The following is a 12,500-nucleotide window of genomic DNA, read 5'->3' as shown; positions in this document are numbered from 1 at the left end:
ACACACACACACACACACACACACACACACACACACACACATACACACACACACACACATACACACACACACACACACACACACACACACACACACACACACACATATATATATATATATATATATATATATGTATATATATATATATATATATATATATACATACACACTGAATGGTTCCCAGTGATCAATTAATATCTTTTTCAACCACATATTACTTTTAATTCCGTACCATCGCAAACGAGACAGAATCGCTCGAAGGAGGCATCCGTTGGAAATTGAAACGTAGACGAGCCGAGGATTCGAACCCAGCTAACCCGTAACGAAGTTACATTGACGTAACCCAATGTAATTTTTTTATTTGGTTATACTTATATGTTCGATTTCGGTCCCTGTTTCCATCGCATCACATTTGCTGACCTTGATTTCCCATCTATCATTCGTGGCTTCATGCATGCTATCCATCTCTTTTTTGTAAGTCTTAGAGAGATCTGTTGGTTTCTTTTTTAATATACTGATGTCATTCGCAGGTGTTATATATCTATCCTTATAGACAAGTCATTTATTTAAAGAAGGAAGATGACTTGTGACAAACTTGATCCCTGTAGGACATCGCTCGTCACCATCTGTCTTGAGTACTTTCACCTGAAGTTGTCGTTTAACTCCCATTCAGGAAGTCCATCGTCTTATTTCCTCTGATTTCAAGCCTCCACAATTGCGGTGCCGCTGCGCAGGCAGACCCCAGTATTAAGACGTCCAAGGCACGTAAATAGGTGAAACAGACGTGGTCAAGGGGGCACAAAGGCATTTAAGTTCCCATACTGGATTCCGGGTCTTGCTTGACCACTCTCTAAAACCTGATCATAGATCACGGCCACTTTATTACACATACGCAATTTAGGAAGATTCGAGACTATAAATTAATGATACTCTCCCATTTTCTCACAGATAAAGAATATTTTCCTCGGGTAAATGAAAAGTTATACTTTCGGGTTTGTGGTTTCCCGGCCCAGTTTTTCCTGACCGCGCTAGTCGGGTACATGAACCACTTTCGTATATTATGCGAAGCAAAAACGCAGCCTCACCGTGATTTTGCAAAAAGTGAAGGGAAAGGAGGGTAGGGGAGGAAAGAGGAGAATTACTCTCACTTTCTTCCTCTTATTTTTTCCTCTTTTTCCCTCTCCCACCCATCTTGGTTACAACTCAGCTTCTTGTGTGTATATGTACGTGTGGCCACGCATTTAATGGTACTTTTGCACTTGCGATTGGTCAGTTGAGGAGCATTTTTCTGTCTCCCACGCATTCTTCTAGATCCATATCCGATCTTATCTCGTCGGTTTATTGTGCGGCCGCAAACTGTTTAATTCTTACCACGCTGAGGCATTTTAGGGAGGAAGTCGCATAACAATAGAGATGACACCATCGTGTTTATCGAAATGTAACTCCTGTCTGATGCCCCAGCACTACTACTACCGAATACCAACCTAAACTAATTTTCTAGATCAGCGTTTCTCAACCTTTTTACCCTTGCGTAACCTTTAAAATGAATTGCAAGTCTCAAGGAACCTCTGCGAAAAAAAAAACATATACCATATCTTTCTCATTTTATTTTCATCGTAATAATAAGTTAGATAGGATGATGTCTATATTACATTATTACAATAACCAAGAATATGTCGTGCGTGTTTAATTATATTACGTATATGAAATTAAATAGAAATCAAAAGTGCATTAGCTTATCTCACTTGTTGTCGCGGAACCCTTAGGGACAACTTTTGCGGAACCTAGGGTTCCGGGGAACCCTGGTTGAGAAACGCTGCTCTAGACTGATATATGCAACAGACTTGGCCTCTGATGCTACAACATAACTTGAAGGACCTTCGGCATCCCTCCCCCAACCTTGGACCTTTACATCACAAAACAAACTTTATACCTCCAGTTCTTTGCCATTGATAAACGAATGGGTAGCTGTTCACTGGGTCCTGCAGAAGACCGAGGTGTTCCAATGACCGCCTCTTAAAGCTTACGACAGATCAACATCCTTTCATGTACTTAAACTAAGCCATCATACAACCCTTGAATGACGTGTTAGGCTATTTATATCAAGCTGAGCCAAACCAGGGGTCTATATATATACCGGGTGAAACCAACACTTCACTCGAGCCTTTTACCAACCTTGGCTGCAAGGGTATGTTAAGCAGCGACATTTACAAATCTGTGTAACTGCTTGCCTTTCCTAAACCCGGTTAATACTGGGTCGAACACGCTGAACGGATTTGTTCTCTACTTGGGGCGACCAGTAACACGTATGTACCGTCACTGTCCGCGGTGTTGTACGAGTATAGTGAAGGACATATAACGAGAGAATCATGTACATAAAAGAATACTTTTTCCACTTCATTTCTACCTCCTGTTCCTCTACAGCTGCCTAATTAGGAATTTATTGCCGTGCACTTTCACTTCTCACCCTTCGTAGTGAGATATTTGCATATCTCCCGCTATCCATTCGTTTCTCGTACTTTTTGCTTCGCTTTGACCATTCCTCATGGTTCCGATGGAGCGCGACTTCTCGTGGTGGTACCTTAGTCGCGTGGCAGAGGGAGGCGCCCCCATCAAGCGAAACCCTCCTCGAGAACTTGCTGACGTCCATCAACCAAAGCGCCTCAGTGTTTTCCTCTTCTACGCAGAAGTGTGGCCGTGATGGATCGTGGTAGGATTTCCAGTGGCCACGGACGGGTCTTTTGCATGAGGGAGCAGAGGGGCAACATGTTGATTGACTGAACATTGCTTATATACTTTGTATCTACTCACTTGGTTATATTTTACGTTCATCTCCTTTTTTCCGGAATGGCACACATTTACTGTATATTTTTCCACATCTGACTCGTGTATTTCTGTGGCATTCATTCTTCATTCTCCAGACGTGTCCGTTTCATTATAGCATTACCTGGTCCTTCTATGATATACTCGACTTCATACTGCATCGTTTTCTTGGTTATTTGTCTTTAACTATGCTAAATCCGCCTCTGACTACATGCATTCTTTAGTCACTATCGATCATTCGTGTAAAAAAAAACTTAGTGTGTTTGTTTGTTTGAATCTGGAGTTTATGCTAACAAGGTTCTGATACTCGAACTGCTGCCGAAGTCATTACATTTGCCTTATGAGTTCGGACAGTTAGGACATCGGTAGACATTGAGGATCGAGCGTAGGTCCGCTTATTAACGAGATGAGCGTTTCACCTCAAGGTTGGATCGGAACATTGCAGATGCAAAAGAGTACATGTGTCTCTTGAGTGAATGTCCGCATACAGACAACAGCTACCAATATTGTTATCCTCTCTTAATTCTATTTAATCTTCGTTTCGTAACATCAGGTTTTAGATTTGGGCGGAGGTTACATCTGGTCTCACTTACCCAGCGACTTACGACGTCAGTAGGATACTGGATCCGAAAGGTTATTTCCAGTGTAAATTATTCTCTGTTTATGTAAAGGGAAAGAAAAGTCTACCAGATCTGGCCCCTGATGTGTCTGATTCGTTGGCATATGTAGAAATATTGAGAATATGGAAATTGAGATGCGCTATTGTACATTCGTACTTTGTAGAGGTTTTTGAAGGTCTGCGATCCTGGAATGTCGAAACATCAAGCGCGAAGAGTGTAAGTTGGGTCATAACATCTTTTTCAGAGGATAGGATCGGGTAACAGGAATTATTTCTGAAGTACTGTATGCTATGATAGATATTCAAGAATGAATGTTGGGAATGGAGACAAGGAGAATCGAAGTGACTGAGCTGTCAGAGAGAATTTTTTTGGAAGCGGAAGAACGAGGAAGGAGTGGCTCTAGGGCGTTACAAAAGGCATAACCAGCTCCTCCGCTTCCAAGCATCGCCATGAGGCTAGGACGGAGTCTGTAGCACTCCTCTAGACTTTCTACACAGAGAGGCAACTCCAGGAACTCCAAGGCGTTGCGTTACGATGCTGAGCGATGCGATGCAATGCGATGCGATACGATGTGATGCGAGTCCCGAGAGCGAGGCAGCGCGGCGGCGGCGCGGCGCGGCGTGGTTCAGCTGTCCCGTCCTCACGAGGTTACGAGTCACGCGCCGGGCATTCTTCGCCCCGCGCAGCTTTAATGGGCAACAAGTCGAGGAGAGAAATGGAAAGAGGGTGGGGGGTGGAGGCGGAGGAGGAGGAGAAGGATGGTGAAGAAGAAGAGGAGGAGGAGGAGGAGGAGGAGGAGGAGGAGGAGAAGGAGAAGAAAAAGTGGAAGTGGGAAGAGAGAAGGAGGAAGAAAGAAAAGAAGAGATAGAAGAGACTTCTAAAGCAGGAAGCAAATCAGTAAGGAGGTCAAATACCCAGCGTCTGGGGAGGGGGGGAGGGGGAGTGAGGGTGACAGTCGACTGGAATGAAATAACCGATGTAGAAGAAATATTTGGCTAGTGGAAGCGTTAACATTTTATCTAATCGTTTTCATCTTTATTTATTAATTTGTATATTTTCATTCATATTTATTCATTTAGCTATTTTTTTTTTTAGTGTTATGTCGGTGAGAAATAGCGCTTTCATACATGGGACAATATCACGCCAAAGGAAGTGGAGTCATGGAAGTGGTGAAGAAGAGATTTAAGGAGGGTAGCAGAGAGTTAGCAGAAATGATGATGATGATATGGCTTAACGTCACAAACTCCCCCTATCCGAAGGCCAGGACGGTGCCCCTCACAGAGAACTTTGTAGCGTGGAATTTAATGAACCATGCCCTTGGTTCAACTTCGCCGGTGGCAGGACTCAAACATCCATCCCCTCGACTTTTTTTTTTTTTTTGTGTGTGTGTGTGTGTGTGTGTGTGTGTGTGTGTGTGTGTGTGTGTGTGTGTGTGTGTGTGTGTGTGTGTGTGTGTGTGTGTCTGTGTGTCTGTGTGTGTGTGTGTGTGTGTGTAAATTATTCTCCAATCATTTTGACAACATAGTGATGTGGGAAATAGAAAAGATATAGTTATGACCAGGGGCAATAGCTGTCAAAGTAAGAATAATTCATTGATGGAATTGGTTGATGTAAATAGTGTAAAGGTAAGGTCAGCGGACAGTAGGGTAGTGACGTTGATAAGGAAATTTCTCCTTCGTATTTTCCATCCGCGCTACTTCCTCAGCTACTAATGAATTACTTATTGCTCATGGCTACTGGAAGGTCTGCCTTAGATGATCAAAGGAACAAAGAGAGAATATAATGGTTGATATCCTGTTATTTCTCGAAGACTCTTCCTACTCCACTTCCTCCTCTTCCTCTTTCTTGTTCTCCAACGCCTTGTCCTCTTTATCCTCTTCCTCCTCCTTCTCTCCTCTTATTCCTCCTCCTCCTCTCTTTTCTCCTGCTCATTTCTTTTCTTCTCCCATTGTCCTCCCTCCTTTCTCCTCTTCCTTAAACATTTTCATATTCTCCCTTCACCTCTTGTTACTCTCTGAATCCTTCTTTCACTGAATTTTCGTGCATTTTTCTCTCCTCTCATCATTTCTTTCCAAGACTTCTGGAAGGCTCTATTTGCATGAATACACAGTTATCTTCCATTCACGTGCTACCTACCTCTCTCCTTTCTTCCCTCCCTTCACTGTTCTGGCCATTTACATCATCCACCTCTACAAGGCCCCAGCTTCCTATGTCCCGCCTTCCCTCCAAGACATCTAAGTGAGACAACATCCTCCTCTTCCTCCTCCTCCTCCTCCTCTTCCTCCTCTTCTTCCTCCTCCTCCTCCTTCTCCTCCTCCTCCTCTTCCTCCTCCTCCTCTTCCGAGTTCCCCGAGGTACCTCAGAAACCTGAGACTTCGGGGAGCTATTATGTTTTTGCGGGATGGGTGGGGAAGTTGGCGCATGCACGCTGAGACAAATTCGTAGTCCAACGAAAATATTTCTTTTCCTCTTGCGGCATATAAAACTGACCAGAATCCCAGTCCGAGAATGATTTCAGTTTTATTTTCCGTGAACTTTGACCAATGATGACCTGAATTAACCTGACCTACCTAAATCCCACACAGATTGCCTACAAGGAACAGCCCTGCATCCCCAAGGCATTCAAACCTTACAATCGCCTCCTATAACCTCTCCGCCCCGTCCTCTTTCACGAAATTCCATTCCTCTCTACAACCCTCCAGACACTCCCACCCTCACACTCTTCCCTCGTCACTCCCACCGTCTCATTTGCTATTCGGGATTACCTTAAGACTCCCTCTTAGGCGGTCGTCCCTTTGCCTCCAACTCGGTCCTCTCTTTCACCGTAACCACTTAGCTTCCTCGCCCTGAGTCCTGTAATCGACCCGTCTTTCATTTACAGCTTAGAATATCAATGAGAGTCCGTCGTCCATCAAGTCTTTTAAGCGTCTGGAGAATGTGAAAGCCTCTCTTGGATTGGTCAGTACAGGTCACGTGATAGCAGCCATTCCGCCAATCAGTGAGCTTTTCAGGGTCAAGGATGCCACATTGGAAGACGGGGAGGGGAAGGGTCGTTTCATGTATTACTGGAGTTTGTGATTATATGTGTTCGAACGACTCCAGTAATACTTGCGTGCGCATGTATATTAATGACTGCATACACGAACATGTCTACATGTATATATGTGCGTGTGTGTGTGTGTGTGTGTGTGTGTGTGTGTGTGTGTGTGTGCGCGCGCACACGTGAACTCTCTTCCTTTCCATTCAGTTCAACAATTCGATCCTTTTCTTTGAGCTCCGCATATATCAACACGTCTCCAAATTGAAGTTCAGTATTTATAGAAAACCCACCCAGCAATGGTCTTATATCCACTTTACTTCCAACCTCCTCATGTGAATGAGCAAATTGCCTCTTACCTTTTCGTGCGGGTGCTTCGTTTCTTCCGTCGTTCTAAACTTCAGTTACCTCAATCACTTCTCATAGTAAGTCTCCACAAAGCCCCTAAACCTACATTCCATAACAAACCTGCCGCCTATTTTACATTCTTGAACTCACAACCCTCCAACCTCTCTCTCCACAGAGTCATCCATCCAATCTGAATCAATCTGATACACAACTACTATCGTCCAAATCCTCTTCTCCTGAGTCTGTGGATCAGACAGGGGCATCCCTCGAGTTTCGGGTTGACTAATGTAAATCAAATTTCAAGAATCATTAAGAAAGCAGCTTGTCTTGGTTCGATTTCGGCCACCATTTGAAAGAAAAAAAAAGTAAATCCCTTAACAAAGAAGTCCTTCCCAGTTGGTCAATTTTCAAAGCCTCTAAATCAAAATAGAAGCTGTCAGAACCTACAGAGTCATCCATCCCCAACAATGCGAACGCAAAGCTTCTGGGAAAAGCTTCTGGTCATCCTAATTCCAAGATCTGCCGTCGCTACCACGTGCAGCATTTGTTGTCGCTTTGTGTGTACTCAGACCCGCATGAAGCGATTTTATTCGACTGATCGAAACCTCACTACCCAGAAGCTGATCCTACAGGAACTGAAGAGTCTGTGGAAAGATGAGAACAATCATGAAACAACTGTGTCGGACAGTATTACACCGGAGACGCATGGTGATACATGCGATGAACCACGGATTCGTAGGTACACAGTAAACCCCTATTAAAAGGGTTAAATTTGTGTTTGAAGAAACACGTACAAAAAAAAACCCTCAGAGAAAGAAGCAAGTATAAGGAAAAGAACCTCAATGCATCTTTAGTTGACTTATGATACGTGTATAGAAACCCACTTCTTTACTCGTAAATATACACAACAATCAGCATCCAGATGCAAACTTCGTAAAAAAAAGTATCTACAAATTTCCAATCCCTTAGTTGCTTCCTGTAGTGAAGATAATGTAGCACTTCCAGAACTTGCATCATTAATCTTCTATTAAAGAAAACGCAGGATTTTTCATACGAACATAACCATTTGATTAGACAGGCAGACAGACTGAAAGGCACAGACATAGAGGAAAAAATCATAATCAAGAGAGAGAGAGAGAGAGAGAGAGAAGAATCAAAAGAAATAACGGTTGAGGCCAATGAGAGAGATACAAAAGAAATACCAGTCGAGATCGGCAGAGAAAAAAAGAAGCAACGCTTGTGCTCTGAGTGAAGCGACGACCCACGATAACGAACGCGCAAACAGACAGAGCGCGAGCATGAGGCGACAAACACGAACTGGGCGGGGACTCGACCGGACTTTCGCGAGGAACTTTGGGTTGAGATTGGGGTCAGAGCCTGTGACGTCCCGTGGCCTCCCTAGGACCTTGGCCTGAGGAGTGAGGGAGGTTAGGAGGAGAGGAGAGGGACGGGGGCTTAGGAGGTGGTCAGAGGAAATGGCGCGGACCGGTACGAGACCTGTCTGAGTTAACCGCTTCGCTACGAAGGCATTTGTAGATTTTGTTCTGACCAACGGCAGACGTTTCCGTGCAGCCTGGGGCAGAACCTCCGTGCGGAAGGCGCCAAGGATATCTCTGTTAACCTTTCCGTGGAGGGAAAGGGCTAATAGGGGTGAGGGTTGAGGGCCAGCAAAGAGGTCTCGAGACGAAACAGTGCGCAGGCGGGCATTGCCTGGGTCGATGGAATTTGGGATATGGTTAATATCGATGGAGGGAGAAGGAAGGCCGAACTGAGGGAGGTGGGTTGATAACATTATAGGAAATTATTGAGTAGGGAATGGGATGGGCGGGGGGAATTGTAAAATGGAGGCAAGGAATTTTTGAGAACCTATAAAACCGGAATAATACGAAAAGGACTGCATCGTCATAAAACCGCACATTTTTCTTTTCCGTCCTCACTTCTCAATTTGGCCAGTAATTGGCCGACAAGAGAGAGATAGAGAGAAAAAAAGCGAGGTGGACAAGGTAGAAAGAGTACTGTGTAGGATGTTGTTGACGTTGAGGAAAGAAAGACAGCAGGAAAGGGTTCTGCTGTGCTTAGTATGCTTAGTAACAGTGTTCACTGACCCGAGATGCAACGGGACGAGGATTCCTTTCTGCCACGCGTGGCATAGGATTTACTCTGTGTGATCTGTGTTTCGGTTTTGAATAAAAAGGCTACGGTTCTTTAGAGATTTCTCCCTTTAGTTAATTTGAAAGCGGGAATGGTTAAGTATGAAATAAACAACAACAAAAGAACGTAGATTTAATGTAATTGGATTTTGAGAAGAAAAAAAAATCTACACATAGAACGGATATTTATCTGCTAAGCTGGAACATTAATTGATGGGAAAAAATCAAACATAGTTTGAAAGATGTTACCAGTAGTGAAAAATGTTACGAGCAGAGTTCCTCAGGGTCCACTTTTAGGTCCACTTTTGTGCATTTATCAATGGTATAAAGCAGTGCTTGAAATCTACTGCGTTCAAATTTGCCAATGATAATAAACTGTTCGGAATAATAATTTATTACTCACATCAATTGGATAATCACGAGAACGTAAACAAACTTACAGCAATGATCGATCTAAACCCAAGCAAGTGTAAACTTATGCATATATGTAGGACTAACATTAGGTACAGCTACAAGTTATTCAGAAAAAAGCAATCGAAGTGGACAGTAAAAAGAATCTTGTTGTGAATATTATTAATGACTTTGAATCATGTAAACATTATTTGTTTAAGAGTAAAGAAGACTCTCGGGGATGATGACTCGATCTTGTCACAATGTTGACTTAATCGATGTTTTTTCCTTGTTTATTAAACAATTCCTCTCAACATTCTCATGTAACTCAGTCACATCACCTGTCGTCCTAATTTTGTGTTGTGTTGATACTCTTAGAATTATCAGTCTTTATCCTCATAATAAATCTCTTAGGACAAAGAGCCTCAGTTTATCAGCCTATTTCAGTTACCTTAATCCTTTTTTTTCGTGAGAGCTCAACGCCATTGCGAAGCATTATATGTGGGCGTGTCTAAGGTACCAGGATATTGGCAACTTTAACCATAATACTAGGCAACTTTACCAAATACTAGGCTACTCGCACGTTGACCTACTGAGCATAATTGACATGGACCTTTTCCTGTCATTTTATCTGCCTGAAGATGGTTGTATGTAACAACCGAAAGCTTGCGATTGTATTTATATAATTAGTGTCAATATACCATGGATCTCGGTAGACTTGTGTTTAATCTACCCCTGGACTATAAGAAACATATAAGAAGAATGGAAAAAACAACTAAGAAGATAGTTGAAACTGACTTAGTATTGGTCTTTAACAAGACATGTCTACAAGAAAATTTACTGCCAAAATATACTAATATATATATATATATATATATATATATATATATATATATATATATATATATATATATATTATGTCTTGTTAATGTGATAATCTCTTAGATTATTAATTCCTTCGCTACGGTGGTAATCTTTACAGAGTTTATTCTGGGTACTGTCAGAAAATTTTACTTGAGGAATTGTCTTTGTCGCGAAATCTTTACTTCTTTTCTTATATAAAAAAAATTCTCCATGGTTTTTACTTTGGCTTACACCTAACTCTTTGTGTTTTCTCTTTATATTCTTACCTGAAGTTGTACTGCAAAGATAGTTATAAGGATGCGTTTGTTTGTGCGTTCGTGTGTTTATGTGCAGTGGCTGCTTCGCCCACCCACGGATAGAACATGACGTTGCTCAGGTCGACTTTTGGCACATCAGCGTCCTCTTGTCGTCCATCTTTCCACGTTCCCTTCCTCTCCTTCTCGTTTTTTCCCTCTTGTCTTTGGCTGCCGAGCATTTTCATCAATCTTTTGTCTTTGTTCTTTTTACTACCTCCTTCCTCTTCGTTTTCTTTACTTTTCTTCTTTTTCATCCATATATTTTCGTCTAATTAATTCAATCCGCTTGGTTCTTGCGTGCCTTTCCTGTTGTTGTAATGTTTTCATCATCTTTGGTGGTGTTTCTGCTACATTGATATTGCTGCAGCTGTTGCTGCTGTTACTGTTGATGCTCTTGTTGCTACTAGAATTTTTTTCCTGCTGACGTTTTTACGATTATGTTCCTCTTCCTTTAGTTCTCTTTGAGATCGAGTAATTTCTTTAGAATAAGGCTCCCATCTTGAATGTCTTGCCGAGGTCAGCATTTTAGCCCCTTGGCATGCAATCCACCACTTTCCCATCCGGTTGGATCGGCCACCAATTGCACCTGTTTCGAAATTTTGCGGTGAATTTTCCATCTCCTTGGGGTCGTATCTCAACTCGGGACACCCTGTACACGGCGACGAACCAGAGCAACAAGAGAGCAATTTATATAATCGATTCTAAACTTTCCCGACAGATTTCCGCCTCTCGTTGTAGGGGTGAAAGTGTAATGAACCAAGTATGTCGAGTTCAGACCCAGCAGAACGTCCCCACCCTTCGATACTCTTATCTCTCTTCTCTTCCTTTAGCTCTCCTCCACCTCCTCTCTCTGCCCTCTCCCTCACCTTTCCAGATGTTTCATTCAACGGGAAAGGGGCAAGTGTGTCTCGGCCACACACAGCTTGGGTTCCTGGTAAGAAATTTTGCACTCGTTCTTGTGTGCTCGTTTCCTAATCATGCAAATGTTCGATTTCCAAAGACGAGGAAATTTTTAACTTGCATAAGGAGGCTGGCCCCGCTCGACCTGGTGAGAGAAGAACATTTTTCTGGGCGGGGTCAATGACCCTCTCCCAACCAAGGATTTCGACTACGAAGTAATTTACAGTGCCTTTGTGCGAGGCACAGTGTTTGTTTGGCAGTGATTCTGCAGAGGCTATGGAAAAGGCCTGGAAACGTCAGCTCTTCTGACACCCACTGAGAGATGAACAGGTCTTTGAATGGCCAGGGGAGTCTAGAGACTAAGAGAATAAGATGTAAATAGTTTCTGTGTCAACGTTATGTGAGGAGACTTTAAGCCGAATCTTCAGATTTGTACTCAAACGAATTTCTTCGTTAAGATCAAGTAAATATGACATCGCAAATGTAATTCGTGCCCCGAACAAAGGAGGTTCTAAATACTGACCCCTTCACACACACACACACACACACACACACACACACACACACACACACACACACACACACACACACACACACACACACACACACACACACACACACACACACACACACACACACACACACACACACACACACACACACATGCGTGCACGATAGCTTGGTAAGAAAAAGCAATAATGTCATAACTTTTTTTGTTATGATTATTACTATTCTATAATTATTAGGTGCTAAGATAAGAGGGAGGGTGGAGGGGTGTGGAGTGTACTCAGGGATGGAATGGGTGGGAATGATTTTATGCCTTTTCCTTTTTGGCTACCTCCCTTGTAAGGGGGAAAAAGCCTTGGTATATGTATGTATGTATGTATGTAATAATCATAACAACAGCAGCAGTAAGAACTACAACAACAAAAACAACAACCACGACCACTACCATGATCATCATCATCATCACCATCACCATCACCATCACCATCACCATCACCATCATCATCATCATCATCATCATCATCATCATCACCATCACCATCACCATCATCATCATCATCATCAT

The 12,500-nt window shown here is 42.8% G+C and overlaps 1 protein-coding gene across 3 annotated transcripts in view; it reads right to left on the bottom strand.

Moving 5' to 3' along the window:
- Nucleotides 1-12,500, bottom strand: part of LOC143029848 (neurotrophin 1-like) — a 192,762-nt gene that overhangs the window by 27,384 nt on the left and 152,878 nt on the right. The window lies entirely within an intron of this gene.

Source organism: Oratosquilla oratoria, chromosome 11 (genome assembly GCF_046742065.1).
Source record: "Oratosquilla oratoria isolate Oo_2021 chromosome 11, ASM4674206v1, whole genome shotgun sequence".
NCBI classification, from domain to species: domain Eukaryota; kingdom Metazoa; phylum Arthropoda; class Malacostraca; order Stomatopoda; family Squillidae; genus Oratosquilla; species Oratosquilla oratoria.
The sequence above is the reverse complement of the archived record's forward strand: the minus strand, read 5'-3'. Positions and strand labels throughout refer to the sequence as shown.